Source organism: Amblyomma americanum, chromosome 6 (genome assembly GCF_052857255.1).
Source record: "Amblyomma americanum isolate KBUSLIRL-KWMA chromosome 6, ASM5285725v1, whole genome shotgun sequence".
Taxonomy (NCBI): Eukaryota; Metazoa; Arthropoda; class Arachnida; order Ixodida; family Ixodidae; genus Amblyomma; species Amblyomma americanum.
In genome coordinates this window covers 75,284,036-75,306,621 of record NC_135502.1, presented here as the reverse complement: position 1 = coordinate 75,306,621, position 22,586 = coordinate 75,284,036, and the positions used below count along the sequence as shown (strand labels likewise).

The window sequence follows — 22,586 nt, the reverse complement described above, 5'->3', positions numbered from 1 at the left end:
ACAACGGAGTCAGACCACCATATTTTTTACCTGCTACCCAACAAATTGAATATTCCTTGATGGATGAAAATAGCTCTAAAAACCGACACGAAAAAGGGACACGGACAGAATGGGTACTATCGCGTCGTCTCTTTTTGTGACGTTTTTGAGTAGATGACCTCTCAATCTACCTGGTTGAAAATTGTTTTTTGGGGAAAGGAAGTGGCCCCGCCGCGGTGGCTCAGTGGTTAGGGCGCTCGACTACTGATCCGGAGTTCCCGGGTTCGAACCCGACCGCGGCGGCTGCGTTTTTATGGAGGAAAAACGCTAAGGCGCCCGTGTGCTGTGCGATGTCAGTGCACGTTAAAGATCCCCAGGTGGTCGAAATTATTCCGGAGCCCTCCACTACGGCACCTCTTCTTCCTTCTTTAGCTCCCTCCTTGATCCCTTCCCTTACGGCGCGGTTCAGGTGTCCAACGATATATGAGACAGATACTGCGCCGTTTCCTTTCCCCCAAAAAACCAATTATTATTATTAAAGGAAGTGTCGCAGTATTTGTCTCACATCCGCGGACACCTGAACCGCGCGGTAAGGGAAGGGATAAAGGGGGAGTGAAAGAAGAAAGGAAGAAAGATGTGCCGTAGTGGAGGGCTCCGGAATAATTTTGACCACCTGGGGACCTTTAACGTGCACTGACATCGCACAGCTTACGGGCGCCTTAGCGTATCGCCTCCATCGAAACGCAGCCGCCGCGGTCGGGTTCGAACCCGCGAACTCCGGATCAGTAGCCGAGCGCTCTAAGCACTGAGCCACCGCGGCGGGTATCTGCCTCGTTAAGGCTTAGTGTTAACACCACCTATGTGCGTAATTTGTAAATTCCTACTCATCATGCCTGATGAAATTAGCTGCGTTTACATGAATGCTAGAGAAGTCGACTAGACCCCTTTTTGAGGGAAAGATAGGTTTCGAGAAGGAAAGGCGTGGGCCGTCCTTTACTCTTTGCCTCGACGTTTTCGCACTTTCCCTTAATAAAGGGGACTGGAATCGACTTCTGTCGCATTCATGTAAGCGCGGCAATTGACGGACTAATGTTTTCCTTAGGAGATAGATTCAGCGGGAGTCAACAGGACAGCACCTTTCTTGATTACCGGAAATCGATCGAAACATTTGTTGGTACAAGTTTAACTAACTCTATACAAATCTTTCTCCCTGCAGGAGTTCTTCAAGCTGTGCCCGGTGAGAAGAGAGAGGGTCACGTCAGATACGGCCGGCGAGACAGGGACGAGCCGAAATCGGGCGGACCATCGGCGCGGCGTCATTCCGAGCATGCGCGTACGCGTCCCCCACCGTGTGTTTGCTCCCGGGCCCCGGCGGCGAACAGGGGCCGCATGAATAATGCCGTCCGAGCGGCTTTGTTTACAGAGCTGGCCGGAACCACTTGGACCGCCTGAATGTTTCATCCGCAGCTTTCTAATGGAAACCTAATGCAAAATCGAAGCTAAGCAAACGAGAATTGATTTCCGCACCACGCACACCCAGTGTAGTCTTGCAGCGCATCGCACGTTGGGGACACGGGGATGACCGGTTAAGGGGCGCGCGCAGAGTGCTGGCATACTCCGAACGCGGCGCGCGAAGTGAATGTATGCGTACTTCGAATGGGTATGCATTGCGAATTTATGTCTTATGTAAATGCAAAGGCAGCTCCAGTATGAAAGGGAACTGTCAAAATTTCACGCAATAACGAAGTTCTCATTTCTACACTAAAACTGAATATGTCTTCCTGATACTATATGTTCAGGAAAAAAAAAAAAACTCCCCAGAAAGCAGGAAAAGTATGCTTTTCAGTTACACGTATCTACTAATCATTATTCGAATGTTCACGCTATGTTCCCTTTTATATTCGAGCTAACTGTATGAACATTTCAAAACTTACGATGACGAGTGCGTGACCATTTTTAACGCGAGAGCGTTAAGGAGCTCGTGTCGCAGAAAAGCCGGTGTTGTCGGCGTCTTTGGCCGTGAGCGAAAAATGGCGCATCTCGGTGGACACCTGAACCGCGCCGTAAAGGAAGGGATTTTTTTCCCTTACGGCGCGGTACGGCTGTCCAGCAAGAATTGTGAGACAGGCGTCATTTGCTTTCCTTAAAACAAATTTTCATTTCAATTTCCTTCCCTTGGAGCCCGATTCGGGTGTCCACCGAGATATGTGAGACAGGCGTCCTTTCCTTTCGTTAAAAAAATTTTCATTTTCCTTGCCTTACGGCGCGGTTCGGGTGTCCACCAAGATATGTTTCCTTTCCTTATATTGTCCTGGCAAGGGGCCACACCTAAAGACGATGGCGTTCCGTAGATTCTTTGGCAATACTGCAACACGCTGTCGCGTCCTGCTCTTAAAGGGGAAGCTTAAGCGTCCTCCAAATTTTTCTTGCCTCAATGTACGCCGCCAGAGTTCGTACATACAGCACTTCGAGTAATGGTGCTTACTGTTACGGTGAAAAACGTAGCGCAAAGAAACGAGGACACAGAAAGACGGACAACATACAAAGCGCCGTGTGTTGTCCGTCTTTCTGTGTCCTCGTTTCTTTGCGCTACGTTTTTCATCTTGAAGTTATGAACCAACAAGCCCAAGCATATACCCTTCTTACTGTTACCTTTTTACTTTTATTTTATTCTGCGCGAAAAAATGCTTGCATTCACATCGCGTAATAACGGCGCTTACCCGAAAACTCGCTGAATTTTAAGAAACTTCGAGTGATGGGAGCACCCTTATTTCTTGAGAGAGAAGAGCATTTCGCAGTAAACGCAGGTGCACGGGCCACATTTGAACCATCGTCGGCTCGCAGAAATATACTAATTATGTTCCGTGCGAATAAATCATCTAGCGAATAGAAATGTAGCAAGCGGCGTCGCGAAATTCAGGAGCTGTTTATTAAAAAAAAGAGCAGAAAAGAAGTTCAATTGTGACATTCGCGAAAAAATGTGAGCGAGCGGAATAAGTATTCCGCGCGTTTTTCAGTGTGTCGAATACAAACATGCGATGTTTTCACCTCAGAGCCGTTTTTCAGTGTATTCTAGACGCAACGAAGCTCCGCACTGCTTTAAATTACTTGCGCACAAAGCAGCGCAACCGCTCATGCAGCTCGAAGAGCGGCGCAGAGCATCCCGAGTCCTCCCCTCCAAAACGAAACAAGCGGCGAGCGTGCGCCGCCACAGCATAATTTTTCGATCAGAAAGCTTCCCGAAGCGGCCGCGAGAGCGCGATTGTTTCTTCCGTACACGCCCGGACGCGGCGCAGGGATACAACTCGGGCTTGCGGCGTAGAGGTAATGCTTTTGCATTATACAAAGCAAACGGGTCAGCAATGCCCTTGAAATTGTTGTATTTACTTCCCCGTGTTCTCTAGAGCTTTGCTTCGGCGAACGGACAGTGTCCGCGGCGGAGCGTTGTGCGCACTATTTTCTTTCTCCGGGCCGCCGGCCGAGCGGCGGATGCCGACTGCTGCACTCCGACGCTTAGCGTGCAGGTCGACGCTCACCATCACCTCCTGTCCTTTCTTGTTTGAAACCCCTGCTCTCCCTGTTAGTTTCCCTGGTCCTGCCATTCCCACATAGCCCTTCTTGACCGTAACCAAGGTATGTCCCGAGTTTCCATGACCACGTCTTGGTTCGTTGTTTCCCTTTCGGTTGACGCTTTCTTGATTTCTGTCTCACTCACGTATGCCGATCTCTCTTCAGTGTGCCGGCTACTTGGCTGCGTATTTCCCTTCCGGTGACTTTGTTTCTCTGAAACCCCTTCTTTTGCTTCGCCGATCGTGCCTGTGCGTGTGTACCCGCTGTCGTGCGGCTCGCTTCTCTGCCTCTCTCTCTGCGCATAATTGTGTTTGTCGCCTCACCTTGATTTTTCTCTGCGAGCACTATCTCCCGTGTCTCTCCTCCCCACCCCCCCTCCTCCACCCTCCCCGAAAGCCGACGAGCGGAAGCGCCGGTTCGTGTGGCTTTTTTTTTTCACTCCCATCTCTTGACCAATCCCCCCTCCCACCAACGCTGCGCGCTAAGCAGTCCGTATCTCGAGAGCAAAGTTGTGCTGAACGAGAGCCGCGGCCCAGCGGCCGTGACGTGGATAAGCCTGGCCGCGCCGCCGACGTCGGATTAGGCCTCCGGCGTCCCCCCCGACGACTTCCCTGAAGGCGCGTCGCCGACGGTTCTGCTCCGCCGCCGCGCATGCGCGCTGTCGGCTCTCCGGGCGAGGGAGGAGGAGGAGGATGAAGGGAGAGAGACTGTTGAAGGAGGAGGAGGGCTGGCTACACAAATGGCCGTGGCTGCCGCCGCGGTGGCTTTTGTTTGCGGGAGGCTTTCCCCCCTCTCACCTGGGCTGTTTCCAGGGTGCACATACCTCTCGGGGACTGGATTAGCGCACCAAACACCCCTCACGGCACTGCACCAGCACTCGCACACAAGTTGAATGCGCCCCCTCTGTATTCCTGAAAAAGTCTCGGCGAAAGAAGCTGCTGCTTTTTTCTCGGATGCGGCGTTAGCAGAATTGGCTTGTGTTTCGGGGCCGGGCGGTCGCTGGCGGTGCGAGTGCTTGTGTGGGCGTGCACGACATGCGAGACGTTATTGTTCACGTTGTTATATTGTGTTCTATTTATTTGTTTAGGAATTTTTGAGTTGGTGCTGTAGACGTACCTATATTATTTGGTTACTGTGCCGTAGTGTGCCTGCATTTTTTTAGGCTGCATGTGCATGCTGTGCATTTTCATCGTACTACGTGTAGTTGGTGCTCGCGTTACTGTGCAGATTAATTAATGTTGTGCCTCGGACTTGTGAGCAGGTTTAGATAACGCGTTTTTGCGCAGATCTGGCACTCTTGCGCGGCACGTGGCGAGCATGTAATGTCGCGCGCTGAGGAAACACTGTGGGCGATGTCACTGACCGGAGTTTGGCGAGTAAAGGAACTAGGCAGTTGTGCATAACGATAACGTGCTTAAAAAGCTTGGCACACAGTGCTTACGCGTTGTGTGCGTTCGGTTTTGTTTTTCGTTTGATCACCGTGTTCGCCTGAGTGTCGCGAATGCAAGCATGATAAAAATCTTGTTCGTGTAAGCGACCTAATGGTTTCCAATAAATTCTGGGTGTGTGTGTGTGTAACATTTCTTTTATTTTTCTTTCTGGAAGCTTCTTGCGTGGTGCATTGTCATTACTCAACACTGTACATGCTTCTACACATGCTGGCTCACGTATAACAGGTACAGTCCCGAGCGAACCTACACAAGGTGTAGTCGTATATGGTTTACTAAACAAGAAAAAAAAAGTCTCGTTGTCGACTCCGCCGCCTGTTAGTGTTCTAAGTGACACAGTACAGCTCCCTGCAATTTTAGTTCTTTGGTTGTTTTACTCTTAGTAGATATATTTGTTCTACGGCATCGGAAGCCATTGAGATAACTCCATTTATAAAATGATTTTTTTTTATTCCTGTCACTCGATTCAAATTAATGAATACTCGATGGTCGCTGATTGCAAGTGAATGACTGTCTCACGTAGCCTCCGAGATGCGTAACAAGAAAAACGTGTGTATTATTTGTGTAACAGACATGCCATTGTCTAATTTCTTGGAAGTTTCTAGCTTATACAAGCTCCATTTTTTGTGAAAACGGTCTCATGGTCGTTAGAAATGCAGTCAGCAGTCTGTCCGTACAGACTAACTTAATTTTATCCGCTGTGTCCCTTTCAGGCTTCCCGCGCATTTGATAAGAGCAAGTGTTTGACTAGGTATAGGTGTCACGTCATGTTTTAGGTGCGGATATTGCGTAATATTCCAATAGGCTTCCACTTTGGTATATCTCATCATAAGCTCCTGTTTGGTACCGAGATTCGTTTAATGGTGATTTATGCTGACAGGGTTACATTCTTTTCTGTCGCACCGCCGTTTTCAAATACACGGCTGAGGCGTTTAATTCCTAGTGCCTAATTGCAGCGTGCTCTTAGTAAAAAAGAATTGTAAACTGGGTTTTAGCGTACGGAATCGACGCATGGGCCATGAGGGATGTTATAATAGTGGAGGGCGCCGGATGAATTTAGACCACGTGGGGTTCATTAACGTGCACTGCAATCGCGCTGCACACTGGTGCTTTTTGCGCTTTCCCTGCAGCAAATCGCGGCCGGTTCTGAACCCGGGTCCTCCGGCTTGGTAGCCGAGCGCCCTAACCACTGATGCACCACGGTGGGTAACAGCACGTCCTTAGTTTATTCTATTATTTTGCGTACTTTCAGTACCTTGGAGCGTCGCTTGCACGGCGTACTGCACTACACCGATGTGCAGTGACGTCCGGTTGAATTTGAAAGCCAGCTCTAAATTATGTTTCTAATGACTATGCATAAGCCGTAATACGTTCTTACTGGAGGTAACAGACAAGAATATATAGCGTCGGTCACCTTCGTGCGAACGAGGGCAAAATTACGTAAACCGGTTCTGCGTTCACATTTTTCTAATTTCATCTTTAGAGCACCGTTTTCGTTACATTCGTTGAGAGCTTCGCGTCGAAAAAAAAAATGCAAAAATGATAGTCGTTGCTTCAAGATGAAAATATAGAACTGCGAAAAGGACATGTGATGGTCGGACGACGTGTTTCCCATGTATCCGCAATAACGAAACTAATACGATATGTTTTCTCATGTAACGAAGTCTGCCGGTCTTTGGTGGTGCTGAAGCGAAAAAGCTGTTTGCAGTCTGTCGCCATGAAACGCGTACTTCGTGCTCGACGATACAAGTTGCAAGCAGCGTGTGTGGGCAAAAATAAGAAAAGCGCCCGTCTCTGAGGCGCTGACCTGGCGCTGCAACGATAGGGCCAGGAGCCAAGCGGAAGCACAAGGGGCGTAGTAGTAATAGTGGCCCAGAGTTGGAGGGGGGGGGGCGGCGGCTTTCCGAGGAAGATCGCTAAGGTGTCGATCGTAAACGCGATAATCGCGACGGCGCAGTCGTCTAGGCAGTCCAAGCGGGCCCGCAGTGACATGCTTCTAAGAACTGCTTGCCGGGTCTGGGGCCCCCTGTGATGCGCTCGTCATGATAAGACCGTCGAGCGCTGTCAGCGCTGCCACCCTCTTTGAGTGTGGCAGCGGTAGCTGGACAGTTTAACGGCATGCTTGCAGAGGTGTATGCAGCAGAGGTGGCTATTAGAACCAGTTCACAAAATAGGACGTTGGTTGTTACTACAGAAGTTGAAAGGGCATGCATGGCTAGCACGGCTCTGTGCCGAAGGACACGGTGTATTTTTGCGTCGCAGTCAGTTGTGTTCTATAGTGTCAGCAGTCTATAGTCCGTTGCATACAGAGCAGGCAACGCTGCCAAAGCTAGCCTGCCTGTTCGCACAGGCTAAGTCCGCGACAAAAAAAAAAAAATAGTCTGCCTTACAACCAAAGTATACTGAAGCGTATTTCGTTGCGACAGATCTTGAGTGCGTTAATGGCAAGTAGTAAGTGGTGTTATTAAATTAATAATAAAAAGGAAGGAAAAGATTTTTGCTAGCCCCCGCATCTGCCATCGATACTGAAGCACCTGAGCTGGGACAGCGGAAATAAAGGATAGCAGGCAGAATGCAGCATTGAAAGAGGTGAGGGGGCAGGAAGAGGGGATAGGGGGAGAGGTAGTATACACAAACTATTTACACAATAGGAAATGTGTACAGGTTGAATGGCAGTCTCCTCGAGTTCATTTTACCTCTTGGCACATTTGGGTCGTCCAACTCGTCGAGACTTCCGGAAGTAGAAATGTCATTGGAGGTCTGGTAGCCCGAATCGGCCTTACTCCATCCGCGCCTAAAAAAAATATTTCACACAGCGAAAATTACAGCCAGAGTGCCGAGCGCCTCGCAGCTTTGAGCGTAATTTTCAGTGTTGCCACTTCGTTTTATACCGCTCTTTGTTTTCGTCAAAAAACTCGCCGAGGCTTCGAGAAGGACAAACGATACGTGGCGGAATAATAGACGTTTTTAGCATACCGCAGACATATACCGGTTTACCGGACCCCTCTTGCGCATGCGCAGTGGCATTGTTGCGGTGAGGGGGAGCCATTGCGCGTGCGCAGCCGACTTCCGGTAAACCGGGATACGTCTCCGGTATGCTAAAAACGTCTATTATGGCTTCATGGATGCGCTACTTCAGCAGCCTATGCAGCGTAGCCTGCTGTGTATACAAAAGAGTATAGTGAAATAGCCGCACATCTGTGACATGAATTCATGGTCACTAGCGGGTCATTGCCTTCATTGGCTGCTGTACGATGAATTAAGCGGATATTGCGACTCCAGGAAGGACCTTTAGCGCGAGCTCCTTGATAGATCTGTTGTTCTGCTAATTTTCCGGTAAGCCTCCGTGGTGGCTGAGTGGTTATGGCGCTCGGCTGCTGGCCCGAAAGACGCGGGTTCGATCCCGGCCGCGGCGGTCGAATTTCGATGGAGGCGAAATTCTAGAGGCCCGTGTACTGTGCGATGTCAGTGCACGTTAAAGAACCCCAGGTGGTCGAAATTTCCGGAGCCCTTCACTACGGCGTCTCTCATAGCCTGAGTCGCTTTGGGACGTTAAACCCCATGAACCAAGAACCAATTTTCCGGTAAAGATTCTTCCGAGACACAGCTGGGATGCAGGAAGACGTTATCTTCTATTTGTAGTGGACGCTGCTTACATCCTCTCTGTCAGTTTGGTAGGGGCAAGGAACTCCAGTGTGATTTGAAAGCGTGATAAGCGTTGCGTAATCTTTTACGCCGAATTTAAGCGTCGGAAAACCGAAAGAGCCGAGCGAAGTTCAGGTTCGCCGGTGTCGAACATACACTCGACACGAATAAGCCTGTGTGGAAGTAAAAGAGGAGTAATCTGTCCTGTAGCACCCACTTTTAAGTGTAGATATACTGGCCAAGTTTAGGAGTAGGTTTCGATCACTAAATCTATGGAATGCTTACTCTTCTTGGCAACGGAGGTATATTCCTACTGCAAAACAGAGTAACTTGATGCAGTTAGCATTGGGAGGATGCTTTTAAATGCTGCACCGGAGGCCCCGAGGTTAGCAAATAGAGAAGATTGAAACCGCAATTAAAATCATTGTAACTGCTAGAACTTTGTACATTTTGAAGATGTAATTCGTTTCCGTTGGAAACCGTAAGTATTCCGCATTTTTAGTGACGAAACTTGGACAGCATATCCCGCCCCATAAAAGGAGCGCACTACAGGACAGCTTACTCCCTGCTCACTCCTTGCTGTTTAGAGTAGCTCGTCGAGGTTTACTGTCCTGAGGGAGTGGAGCTGAACTTGGAGGTGTGCGGCAATATTCTTTATTCCTGCTGAATGAACCGTAGTTATACGGAAATAAAAAGTCATGAAATGTAAGCGGCTATAGCTGACCTCCTTTACACCGTTGCAAAGCAGCAGAAGTGCTAGGTAGGTCCTCGGGGCCATTCGTTCCGCTTAAATGTGCAGTTTGTTTTGCGTTATGTATCGTTTGACGCAAAAGGACGTCAGTTCGCATCGAGTCGTGAAGTGGAAATATTGCCCCGAAATGAAGAATTTGCTTCGCTGAAGTAAAATGTGGCTTGAACATTAACATTAGGGCGGGCTATTAGCCATTGGAATAAGTAAGGGGGCAGGGAAGGGGAATCTAGGAATGCACTTTGCACATGCTTTTTGCTACTGCCCCTAAACTCACCCTATAGGGCGCTTTAATCTGGCGCCGCCATACGAGGGACGACGTTCAGTGATATTTCTGCCTAAGCAAGAACGAAGGTGTTTAACGAGTGAAAACAATTCTGCGCATGTCAGGTCGTGTCTCGAGGTGTACTATACGAAGCCGCAACTGTTTGCGATTGTAGCTGTCAAGAGTGACGGCATGTCAAGTGAACCTGCGCGTGAGGTTTGAAAGAAACTGCTTTATCTGGAGCAAAGATCAGATCAAAAGTTTCTTTAAGTAAGAAGAGAAGCCAAAGGTGATTTTAACGTACGTTGACAGTTTATGGGCACTCCGCCGCCTCTTACCGCGAAGTAAAATTTTAGTGGCGAAGAAAGTCTACCTGGACGCCCTGCAAAAGCGTCTGCTGGAAAGATGTGTTGCAGTGGGAAGTCTGATAAGGTCTGATTCTGGCAGGCAGGGGAATGCTGATGTTGCGATTAGCATAGCAGGCGGGCACCTCACCAGGAATAGTTTGGACCATTATTCATGAAAAGCCGGACGTACCGAAAATCGGCGCAAGATGGGTCCCAAGAACGCTGAGTCTTTTTTAGAAAAGCCACTCGTCTCTAGTAGTGGAAAGTGTATTTGGAGCTGACCATGAAGGATTCAGGACACTTTTTCCAACATTTGGTGACTGCAGACGGACTTGATTGAACCACACAGACCCTGAGTCCAAAATGGCGCCCCTATAGCGGAAGCAGACGACTTCCCCTATTCGTAAAACGCTCAGGGTTCAAGAATGCGATGCAAAAGTCATGGCAACAGTTTTTTGTAACGGGAATGGACTTTTTGTTCTAGAATGCCGCAGAAGACTACTATGACCAGAGAGACCTATGCTAAGTTGCTGCTGTGGGGGAAGTCCATCAAAAAGAGGCGACGAAAGCTATCGGCAGGCGTGCTGTTCCTTCATGACAACCCACCAGTGGACATTTCTCCAAACTCTCAAGCTGCTATTTTTCCCCCTTAAGTTTCAACAGCTAAATCATCCACCCAACAGTCCAGACCTAGCTCCTCAGGACTATTTTCTACTCGGACATTTAAAAAAAAATTTCTTCCGAGGCCAACTCATTATCAAACGATGCAGATGTGGGGGGCAGTGACAACCTGCTTTGAATAGCAGTGAGGTGACTTTTCTTTTCCCAGTGGGATAAATTCCGGGAAGCAAAAATGTATCAAGAAATGGAAATTGTCCGGGGACTGTATCAACAAAAAACTACGTATTTTGAAAAGTAGTTTAGTTCTTGCTCAGGCAAATAAATTATTGACCGCCTAGCGAAGATTACGATGTCGTGATCGCGTCGCCTGCTGTTTTTGTTTGCAACGTGGCTGTTAGGGCTCGAGACCCCAGCCTACGAAAACACGCCATAATGTGTTTGCGACGCAATTATGGCCAACGCCAGCTTCCCTGTACAGTTTTTTTTTTTGTAACGATAGCTACATTACTGTAGCATTTCGAGCCCTCAGCGTGGCGGCGCCGCCACGCTGTCACGTGGTTGGTCACGGGGTGCGGAGCAGCTGCCGGCGGTGCGGCGCCGTGGCTGATCACGTGGTTCGTCACGTGGTTGGTCTCGTGACTAAGTTCCACTCAGCCAGCTGTAGCTATCGCGTCACTCCAGGTTTAACCATGGCTAAACCACCGCCATTTTTTTTTTCCTACATCTGTCCAGATTTCGACGCAGTGCATCATCTACCGGCTAGGCGCTCAATTTAAAACTACCTGAAGGCTATTTGCTCGGTTATCATACGAGCACATTGTGAAGCGATAAACCGAGGTGCGCAGGTGACGTTGACATTGTCGCTGCCAGATTCCGGCCGGTCGGCAAGGTGGTTTGGACAGCACGCAGGCAAAACGAAACGTGCTTCATTTAGTGTGGTCACGACAGGAAGCGATACAGCTGCTCCTTCGCGAGACAATCCTCCTATGTTTTTGTTTTCAGCCTCGCACTCCCGTGTGGGCGGGTGCTGTCGTGTGCCTGTCTCGCGGCGTCAGCGCTGCGCAAATCCGCTTAGTATTGACCAATAACGTGAACGATAGCTTGCCCGCAATATGCTTGCCTAAGCAGCTGCGCATCTAATGGCTGCGTCCGAAGGGTTGTCCGGGAGGTCACATCGGGTGCCTGGACAGCTCGGGAAGCGTGCCGCGCGCTAAGCCAGGCGCCCCCTGCGAAGCTCGCGGAAGCGTTTTCGGTCTCGTTATTCTGCGCGCACTCTTTCCCCGGCGACGAGTCGCGAAATGTGTTGCGACACGCCACGCATAGATTGCGCGGGGAAGCATTGCGCGTCGCCATGCGCGTACGGGCGCCGACAGGAATTGAGTATTTGCCAGGTAGGGCGTGGGCGACGAGTCGGTATGGGATGGTCGGGCGCGTGAGGTGTGAACGTCGCGCCGTCTGGACGCCATTTGAAGGTTATCATTAGACCAGATATGAACGTTTCCTGCTGTGATGGTCACTTACTCTTCTTTAAAGGAGTACATATGCACCGAAGGACTAGGTTGAATGGCGAGTAATGGGAGAGGCCTTTACCCTACAGTGGGCATAGGCTGCTGCTCCCACTGATGATGATATATGCCAGATTTTGGTTGCGTGTTTTGCAGGAGGTGAACTGCTAATCATGGTCGATGAGTTAGACGGACAGAGCAGTACGATGGGTCTAAAAATTAACATGCAGAAAAGCAAAGCAATGTTCAACAGTCTAACAAGGGAACTGCAGTTCACACTTGGCAGCGAAATGCCGGAAGTGGTAAAGGAATACGTCTGCATAGGGCAGGTAGTGACAGCTGATTCGGATCATGAGAGGGAACTAATTAGAAGGATAGGGATGGGGTGGAGCGCATATGGCAGGTTATCTCAGATTATAAATGGCAGTTTACCAATATCCCTCAAGAGTAAAGTGTACCACAGCTGTATCTTACCGGTACTCGCCTACGGGGCAGAAACGTGGAGGCTAACGAAAAGGGTTCAGCTCAAGTTGAGGACAACGCAGCGAGCCATGGAAAGAAAAATGATAGCTGTAATGTCAAGAGACCAGAAGCGGGCAGAGTGGGTGAGGTAACAAACGCAGGTTAATGACATCCTAGTCGAAATCAAGAGGAAGAAATGGGCTTGGGCGTGGCATGTATTGCGAAGGCTGGTCCTTAAGGGTAACGGAGTGGATTCCAAGAGAAGGCAAGCGTAGCAGGGGGCGGCAGAAGGTTACGTGGGCGGATGAGATTAGGAAGCTTGCGGGGATACAGTGGGCGCAGCTGGCAAAGGACAGGGTTAATTGGAGAGACATGGGAGAGGCCTTTGCCCTGCAGTGGGCGTAGTCAAGCTGGGGATGATGATGATACATCCGTAAACGTGGATCACAGCGCAGTATTCGCCCTACGGCCTCTGAAAAATTTTTAACTAATTTTTGTCTCACATCTTTGGATTTAGATTTCAACAGCCGAACGATAAATATGACGTCAGAGGTCAGTACGGGTCACGTGAGCCATGAAGAAAACTACAGTGTAATCGCAGCTGCTTCAGTCGTGATCCCGGCTCTTGAAGGATTCTGGCTCTATCGTTGTAGGGAATTAAAACGGCTAAGCAGCGACTATGTAACTCTTTTATGCTTCAAGTGGCCTCTACTGAACCTTGAGGTCTTAGCCATCGGCTGTTGAAGAGGAGACAGTTGTGAGAAAAAATTCAATTAAAGAGTAGCGGTCATAGACGAATACCTTGTGGTTATCCGTGTTTACTAACGTCTTACGCATCTTTGCAAAAAAGGGAACACGGAACCAAAAATTTGATGTCGCTTCTTTTTTATTAAATGGGGTGGTACGCGAAAAATGAATCAAGGAATCAAGCGGCGAGCTAAGCTCGTGTACTTCGTTCAGCCTTCTTAAAAACTCTGCGTTTCCTAGTAAGTTAAGCTAATATGGTGCACCTCGGTGTGTGCTCAGTTTTTTTTCGTTTTAGGCGTTCAGAAATCATCTCAATTTACCAATTCATGTCCAGATTTTGGGGACATTCAGCAACTGGTGTCGATCTGATGGCCGCCTGTTTCGAAAACCGAAGATTAGAAATTACCGCCAAGCGGCATTTGGTGGCAGCCGTGCAAACTAGAAAGTGTTTGTCCAGACTTCCTGGGTTTGTGTAATTATTCATTCAGATCGTTTTTCTCAGTTAATGTAATAGTTTTTTTTTGTCTTATCACCGCTATGCAGTGGCCGGTAATGAATTAGTTTAGAACTTTTGTGCTACACTTTCACTGCGTGCGAATATGGACCGAGCGCGCTGCATGAATCGACAGCTTCTCTCGGGCTGTGCAGCACATGTAGATGATTTCACCTTTCAGTCCCGTTAGGTTTTCTGTTGGCTCGAGGTATTTGTGTGTGTGCGCGCGTGTGTTTGTGTGTGTGTGTGTGTGGGGTGGGGGGTGGGGGAGGAATCCAGCGCCAAGTTTTTACAAGCGACTGCGCTGAGCCCCGACGGCTATTCCGAATGATTCATTAAAGCGTGTTTAAGTGTAACGCATGGGACTAAACAGTTGCATAGCAAGAAACAAGATTGCCGTTCGCGTGACGGGCATGCCATGAAATGATTTGTAGTAGTTGACGTTTGCAATAACGACTCGACCGTAGGTTTTTGGGCGTCGTTGCAGGCCGACTTTTCGGTTTTCATCAAGCTTAGCGGGGTGCTGCAGGTCGTCTCATTACACGGTTATCTAAGTGCTAACTAGTTCACAGGCTGTGCAAGTATGTACGAATTTTTTTATCGCTGTTTCGCCAGTAATGGTGAAGCGGTCTTGCGTTCTACCATAGTACTGTAGCTTCATATTCCTAGTTTAGGCAACCCAAGTTTGAACTTAGATTCGTGCACATACTTTCCTCTGCTTCTAAACCTAGGTACAACTCCTGCCCTCTGGTGTAGTGAAGGGGCTGACATCACTGTCTGCCTCCAACGAGTGCAGCCCCCGATGAGCCATTCAACGGTGTCTGTGAAAAATACTTCGAATGAAATCAACCTTTTCTTTGCTCAGCTGCAGGGCACACTTTTCAATGCAGTTGCAGGATCGCGTAAAACATCAGATGTCGCCGCGGTATCTCAGCGGCTTCATATGGCCTAACGTTCGTAAGAAACTGCTATGGAACACAGGTTCAAGTTAAGCGTTATGCGAACGTACAGTTTGTTAGGGACTGTGACTAATAATGCGGATACTGTAATAATTACGCCTAGACAGACGGCGGCACACATATGTTTAGACGATCAAGAAAACGTTTGCTTGCCGCGATTTCGTCTCGCTTTTTTCACGGGAGTTCTAAACCTCGTGCTAGAAAATGAGCCGTCCGTGCATCTTTTGTTTCCCTCTCGTCTCACGACATGGGTGTTGATCCATTGGTGCGAAGGGTGCAGAAGGCACGGCCAGATGAGTTTACCGCACGAGCACGGGTCTCTGGCGCCGTTAATTTCAATGCATAATAACCAAACAGCCCGAGTTAAAAACACCATGCTAAATCGGCATTGCATAAGTGAATCGAAAACACGTTATGAGTATGAGTACGGCCGGGATCAGGGAACAACATATAGTTATCACGACGTCCTAGCGGTCAGGCTAAATTCCCAAAGAAACGAGAAAGTAGCCAGTAGTGGCAGATTATGGCTTGGAGATGAGGGAATCAGGAAATTTCAAGGGAATAGCTAGGGTAGCCATGTGGCTGGCGCATTTCGGGACTAATGGGAAGCCATCAGTAATGGCGATGCTTTGTGGTACATTGGCTGCATGGACCATGTTTGGTCATACCGTGTCGCACATTTGAAATTCAGATTTTGTTGTTGAATCGTGTCCTCCTCGAAGTGTTTTAAGTCGGAAAAGTAGCCTGAGGAATCGAAAGAAACAGAGCACAAAAATGTATCCAGGATAGCGCTTTGTTCAATCAGGGACTGTTTAGGAGGTCAGTGGCCTTTGCTCTTAAGTGGAAATAACCTGGCTGAGAGCGATAACGATGACGCCGATTTTCAATAATGTGTTGAAACGTTTAAAGGGCATGGCCCACGATGTGCGTGCAATGCCAACCTGCGGCAACTTAAGCGACATTACGGATAGCTCTCTTCGTCTTCCTTTCTGACGACGCTGTGCGGAATACGTTCTCCTCTCGCGTTTCTCTGTCGTGCAGGCAAGTTGGCCGACGGTGGCACTTTATTTCCTTTTAAGGTGTACACGCGACACACTGCTGCCCTGCGCGATAGCGAGGGCTTGAAAGCAGAGCAGTAACGAGCTGACAGAAGTGGGTTATGGGGCTGCTACTTTGACAGCGGGACCGGCGTTTGAGATACGCGAACCGACAGTAGCAAAAGTTAAACGAAACGTCTTTGTTTATTTTTTTTTCTTGTCAACTTTGAGTGCGTCTAGTCTTGGCCGCGGTTTGACAGGATTAGTCGACGGCGGCGATTCGACACAGCCGCGTAGCTTTGTCCATCATTTATGAGGGTCGCCTGGAGCTCTTCCTCGTCCGTTTTCCCACACCTCCGCTGTGGAATCGACCCGCCGTCTTCAGCTGCACAGTAACGCTCAGGCTGACAAAAAAAAAAAAACGACGAGAGAAGCTTTTCCTTGCTTGAATGTGCGCCTATAGTGGTCTTCATGTGATACAGGTGAGCAGGCCCCTGTGGTTATTGCAGAGTTGGTCACTTTTAGCTTAGGTCCCTGGGCGGACAAGTTGTTGTTGCTGCTTCAAAGGCGATGGCATATACCCACGGTGGGGTATCGGCCAGGGTTTGGTGCATGTCTGGCGGAGCGTTGTCTACTTTTTCTTTCTCACGATCTCGAGGAAACGAGATGCGCAACTAACTTCCGCTGGTAGCGATACCGGTGGGCTCGCAGTGCCTCCATCGCTGGCCGACGGCGGCAGCACCTCCTCGAGCGCGTCGGCAGAGGAGCGCCTGTTTTCCACCTTGCGCGCTCTGCCGTTCGGGCTGATCGGCCCCAGCTGCGGCGGGAGGAGCAGCTGCGGTGCCCGGCGCACGACCCGCCGCGGGATGGCCTCCGCCGGCGTGAGCGGCGCGTTTTCAACAGGCTCTTCTCTGCTGCTGCTGCTGGTGCGGCTGGCTGCATGCCTGCTGCTGGCTTGGCCATCTTTTATTTCTATTATTATCGGCGTGGGCGACGACTTCGAGCGCCGGTGCACGCGCGTATGCGGGTGGCTGAACGCCGCGCGGTGCGTGCATCTACGGCTGGCTTTTACTTGCCGTCACGTTATTAAAGTTTTGAGGGGAATCGAGGCAGGCTTTCGTTTTTGCAATGGAAGGAGCTGTCCCCGGGGAAGAAATCTGCGCTGAAAGCAGTGGAATACGATTGGCGTTGTTGCCCTACTTTGTTGCTACTTTGGTGCTACTTTGTTGCCATCGGGTTGATGGCGTGGTATTTGCATTTGATTTTATTTTTTTTTTTCTAGTAGGTAGGCAACGCAGCCGGGGTGGCTGGTTTTGTTTCAGTAGATTTAGCTTCGCTTTCGCAATGGAGACTTTGAACTGTATCTTTTCTTCGGGATGGTTCCTTAGCATTTTGCTTGCGAGGTGCACTCTTTTACACCACGATTCCTGATTCAGGGAGTTTGTTGAGACTGCGCGTGAGCGTAGTAGTAGCTCCTTGTCGCAGGATCTCCGGAGTGCATTGTTCCTCTTTCAGAAGTGATCGTTGCAATGCGTTGCTCGCTTTCCAACGGAGGAAGATTGCAAATACAGCCTGACCGGTTGCATGGAAGGCGGACTTGTAGCTGTGTTACCTCGTTCAGTAAACATTAAACGTGAAAACATGCGTGAGTATACCTACGCTGCCTGCCTACAGTCTGCTTTGCAGCGTAGATGGCATGGAGCGATCAGCAGAAGCGAAATCGGTCGTTTTTATCGCTATTTTACAGCTGGCAAGCAAACTGCCGTTTCCAAATGTCCACTGACCACTTCGCTCGTGCGATATGGGTTCGAAACTCAAGCTTGTTGTGGCTCTGTCCGTCTGTAACGGTCCCCATGTCGGTCAGGCGTTTATTAATTCATTAGAAATGTTGGCGGAGTTCGGTTTTATTGCCATATTCTCAATGCGTGCCGGATGAAACTGTCTCTGAGTTGTCCTTGCTCTCTCTATCACGGCTCCATTCCTTACAAGGCCGCGACAGCTCGCCTTCTGGCACCTGCCTGGGAAGCCTAGCAAAACTTTTGTATTCGGACTTTGCCGGCGCTTCAGGAAATGTCCCGCAGCTTCTGGAATCAAAGGGAGCTATATATGGAAGCAGGGCGGTGTGACAGCAGGGGAAGCGGGGACAATTTAGTGAGGGAGAAAGAATCCGTATGTGCGCCTGCACTGTTGACATCTCGGAGGAGCCGAGCGGGGCCTTCGGGCAATACATAACGACGAAGACAATGGTACGCGGCCAAGGTATACGCGGCGCCCTTGAGATACGGCCAGGATGGAGCTTAAACTGAATCCATACTCTCGGAACCCTTTCTTATAGACGTGCTTGCACTGCGAGCCCGACAGGTGCACTCGCGGCGTCGCCCAGACGACGACCCGACGCATCGGACAGGCCAAGGCTTTGGGACACGCCTACACCGACGCTGTGCCTGCACTCTGTACGTTGCAGCTTCGCGTAGCTGTAGTCACTTCGCAAGTAGCTGCAGGGCCTCGTGCACAAAGTGCTTTCCTGCTTTGTACAAGGAAGAGAAAAGTAGGAGGCGGAAAAAAATGTACGACTTCGGCTCGCTACCTCTTAATCGCCATTTGTTGCCACTGTCGGCGTGTGAAAATTATTTTAAAAAAATGTTGCACATGGGTGTTGCTCATTTACTTACTGGAGTGTTGCGCGCACGCCGTATGTATGAGCACCGACGATAACTTAGTATTTATGAACTGCTCGTTCATTTTTTTTAAAATTTTCAGCGGGAGACAAGCACAGTGCCCAAAACTTACTGTTGTGTTAGTTTTGAAGTGCATTCTAGTCCTTACGAACGAGATTTATATGCTTTTATCCGCCCATTATTTGCTTCGTTTGTACCAGGTAATATGATGCCAGCTCGAAATGTCATGCGCTCGCTTTATGAACACTGGCCACGAACACTGCCTGGATTTCAAGGCAGGGAAAGTCGCTGTGGAACGGTAGAACATTTTGTAACCAGATTCATGGGACGCCGGCATATAACGCGTTGAAAGCCTTCTCCCGAAATGTACCACACCCGTAGGTACTGCAGGTGCTGCTTTCCGCTCTTAGACTCCACTTGAAAGCGAGCAACGTTCCCTTGAAATAAATAAAAAGGCAACAAGGCAAGAGTGCCTTGCTCCCTCACGGCGTATGGAAGCACATTAAGGGCAGATGTCGAACAAAATGCGCCATTAGCTACGAGCGGCGGAAAACTATGCGACTCAGCGACTTTGTGTATTAAGGGAAGTTTTTACTCCATCCGGTTTCCAAAAGTGCTATTTAACAAAATATATCTCGTGTTAATAGGTGTCATCTGGCACATTTGATGTAATTTTTGTTCTTTAACCTGGCATGAAACGAGCCAAATAGATTGGAAGGAAGGAAGGATGGGTGGCGAGGGGGGGGGGGGGGGGGGGGGGTGTCGGAGAGCAGAATCGGCGCGTCTTCTGTTCGCATAGCGTTGCGCCCGCGTAGATGCGGTAAGTGTGGCTGCGCCTAAATAGCCAATCTTCCTGCCTCTTTCCCGATCCTAGGAAACAGTTTGTGTCGCTCCTTCGCACTCGGTAGTTAGTCCGCTGAAGGTATATAGCACGGCTCGCTGTGCAAATGTATCAGCGGCAGACCCAAGCTGCTAGTTCTCCACGCTTCGGTGTGCACGATGTGCGTTAGCGACAACGTAATGATGGGAAGGAATGCAGTGACCCGTGTCTGTCTGCAGACTTCTCGCGTGTACACGGGTTGATTTGTTGCATAGCGGGATACCCATCGTTACGTTCCGCTTGGAATCCTCGCCACCCTTCCGCGTTGCTGGAGATTGTCGTGCGCCGTCTTCTTTCAGTCGCCCCGCCATAGCACGGCTTCTTGGAATCAGGCACGCCTCGATGACCTGCACTTTTGCGCGTCTCTTCCGGCGTGCATCTTGTCTACTTCCGGTGCGGTCTTGCGCTGCTAGTGCGGTGTCTCTTGGCGCATTCGCTTTGTTTGCATCGTGGTCTACACGATAGCGGCCGGCTCTTGGATCTTTGCACTCTGCAAGAAACGTATGGCAGGTCGGTTGGTTGATGTGAGGGGGGGGGGGGGGGGGGGTTAACGTCCCAAAGTGACTGAGGCTATGAGGGACGCCGTAGTGGAGGGCTCCGGAAGTTTCGACCACCTGGGGTTCTTTAACGTGCACTGACATCGCACAGTACACGGGCGTCTAGAATTTCGCCTCCGTCTAAATTCGACCGCCGCTCCCGAGATCGAACCCGCGTCTTTCGGGTCAGCAGCCGAGAAACGTAACCACCTAGCCACCGCGGTGGACTCAAGAAACATATGGTCAGGACGTAAAGTGTAAAGACGGCAGAGAACACTAACGCGCAAACTCACAACTAGTAACGATAGTTGAGTACTGTGACAGCGAACACGTGGTTTTCTTCCAAGATGGAAAGAAGGCGAGTTCCCGACGATATCTTGCCGTACCAAGGAGGCGCCTCCCTTCGCATTTTGTGCTCTCGCGTTCTGCGTCGGATGGCCCGTGTGCTGGCCTACTTGCCCAGAAGGGTCGGGAGTTCTTCCCTAGCCGCATTTGCCTTTTGTGGTTGTTTTCTCTTCTTATCTCTCGTAGATAGCGATGGCGCGATAACTGATTGAGTGTCGGAAGGCCGGCAGCCGATCGAGCCAGCTCCCAGTAGTGTTTCCCGGCTGCTGCTGATGGAGCCCCAAACGGCTTCTCTCTTCGAAGCTGCCCGCGGCCTGCGTTACCTAACGAGGCGGCGGCAGACGCGGGTCCGTCTCCTCCTCCCTGACGTGTCGAGGAAGGAAAAACGGTTGCGGGGTTTTGCGGTCACGGAAGGAAAACAGTGGCCCTGCCGACCTTGGCGCAGCGGGAGGAGGAGCCCTTTCGGAGAGGCCCCCCGTGCGCGCTGGCGACGGTGGCTCTCGGCTTGCTTCCTTTAGCCGCGAAAATGCTGCAGCAAAACTGCCTGGCTCGGAGTTTGGTCGCTGTCCTATATTGCCAGCCTTCTTGCTAAGTCCACGAGCGTGTCGTGTGTGTTGTACGTGAGCTCCAATAGGAATTGCGTTTTACGACGGCACGCCTCAGGACTGTTACGCGTGCGTATTGAACGTAACACACCAAGCAGTTTTTGTTACGGTCTCTGCATAGAGGAGGGTAGAAGAGAGAGAGAGAGAGGAATGAATGGCCATGGTGATGGAAGCAAAGATGACTTCACTTTATTGTGCGTCTGTTTAATATCATCACGGAGTTACATCCTGCTGTCTCTTGGAGCCACAAGTATAGCAGTTCATCCTACATCGGAATTAATGGAAGCGTATGGATCCAAATAAAGCTGGATTCGAACATCCTGACCTATGTAATAGTTTTGAAGGCAGTTTTGGTGCAGAACGTAAGGATTTACGGCTGATTTATTTATCCCCTTTCTGGCGGTATCTATACAATTGCATACACAAAGAACTCGAAGGTTTTTCTGAGAGTGTCCCATAGCGGTGATTTCTTTTATGCGGACGTATTCGGCAGTCTTCCTATAGCAGCCGGGCTATTGCTTTTCTTTTTTTTTCGTGTAGATAGCAAGGACGGTAACTTCTATATTTCTGAAAAAATTTCCTATGCTTGCTCGTTGTTAGACGCGGTGTTATTCTATTCAGGCTGTCTAGAGTCATTTACAGTTTCGAAAAGAAAAAGCGACCGCCTGTTACCTCGAGTGCTTGTTTGGCGAAGACCGATGGTTTAGATGTTAGTTTCCAATCACCGTGGTGCTTTGTAGAAATTTTAACAAGAGTTCGGGCATCATACTGCAAAACTCATTCTGTTTCTTTAGGCCTGCATGGACTCTTTAGGCGAGATATGTTGTTTTTTTTTTTAAGTAGGTTTGCTGGTGGCATCTGACAGGGTTAATTTACTCTCTGGACAATATAATTTCCTGACTTGGAAACCTTAAACGACGACTGACTTCGTGCTTAATGAAATTAAATAGGCACCCATGATTTCTGGCTCTGGTGGATTTCTTCGACACAGCGGCAAGCCTTCTGAATACCGGTAACCGCGTTTACTAACAGTTGATCGTAATTTTGGCAAGACAATAAGGGAGTTTGCTGACTTAGTTGTCTGGATTAGCATGTAAAAGGGATTTGTATTGGCGCTTTGCATCGCCAACACAGCTTCGCACACGAACGATGTATCATGCGACGACTGAATCGACTCGAAACAAGAAGCCACAAGGACACATTTGAAGCCAACTCTGTCAAGGTTTCATGCACTGTCTTTGCCAACAGTAACCTGGCAACGGTAATTTATTTTCAGATAGTGTAGCCCTTACAACATCCCTAAAGTCAAGCCCCGTTGAATGGTTGCTTTTGGCAATGCTGGTAAGTTAAATCACTCTCTGGCCGGGATTCCAGTGTCAGGTAGCCCTCTCTAGTATTACACAGTAGCTCACAAAACTGATCACGTCCGATGGTTGTATTGCGGTACGTATGGATAGTGCGGACGCGTCTTTCTGTTCGGCATCCAAGAGGAGGACTGCAGAACGGCGTTTTTCGCTGCCGGACCTCTTAAATGCTCACGATTTTATGTACTTCCCCCCTCGATTGATCAGCTATCGGCGTTTGTTCGCGCCAATTTCGTCAAGGTGAAAACTTGCTTTGGCAGTTTCGCCAAACCCCTGGCGAGGCCATTTCACCTTGCTTGGCATGGAAGCTTGCCTGCCAGTGCCTCCTTCCGGTTTTATTGCGAGGAATAGT

At 49.6% G+C, this 22,586-nt stretch overlaps 1 protein-coding gene across 27 annotated transcripts in view; it reads left to right on the top strand.

The window, feature by feature from the left end:
• Positions 1-3,473: 3,473 nt before the first annotated feature.
• Positions 3,474-22,586, top strand: part of mub (poly(rC)-binding protein mub) — a 385,362-nt gene continuing 366,249 nt past the window's right edge. For 21 of the 27 annotated variants that reach the window (XM_077627372.1, XM_077627365.1, XM_077627374.1 and 18 more), the window contains exon 1: positions 3,474-3,612. The gene's annotated coding sequence lies outside the window, so the exon portion shown is untranslated. Of the gene's footprint in view, positions 3,613-6,127; positions 6,200-22,586 lie in introns of all 27 variants that reach the window. The other 6 variants (XM_077627354.1, XM_077627347.1, XM_077627333.1 and 3 more) reach the window with 1 other exon arrangement.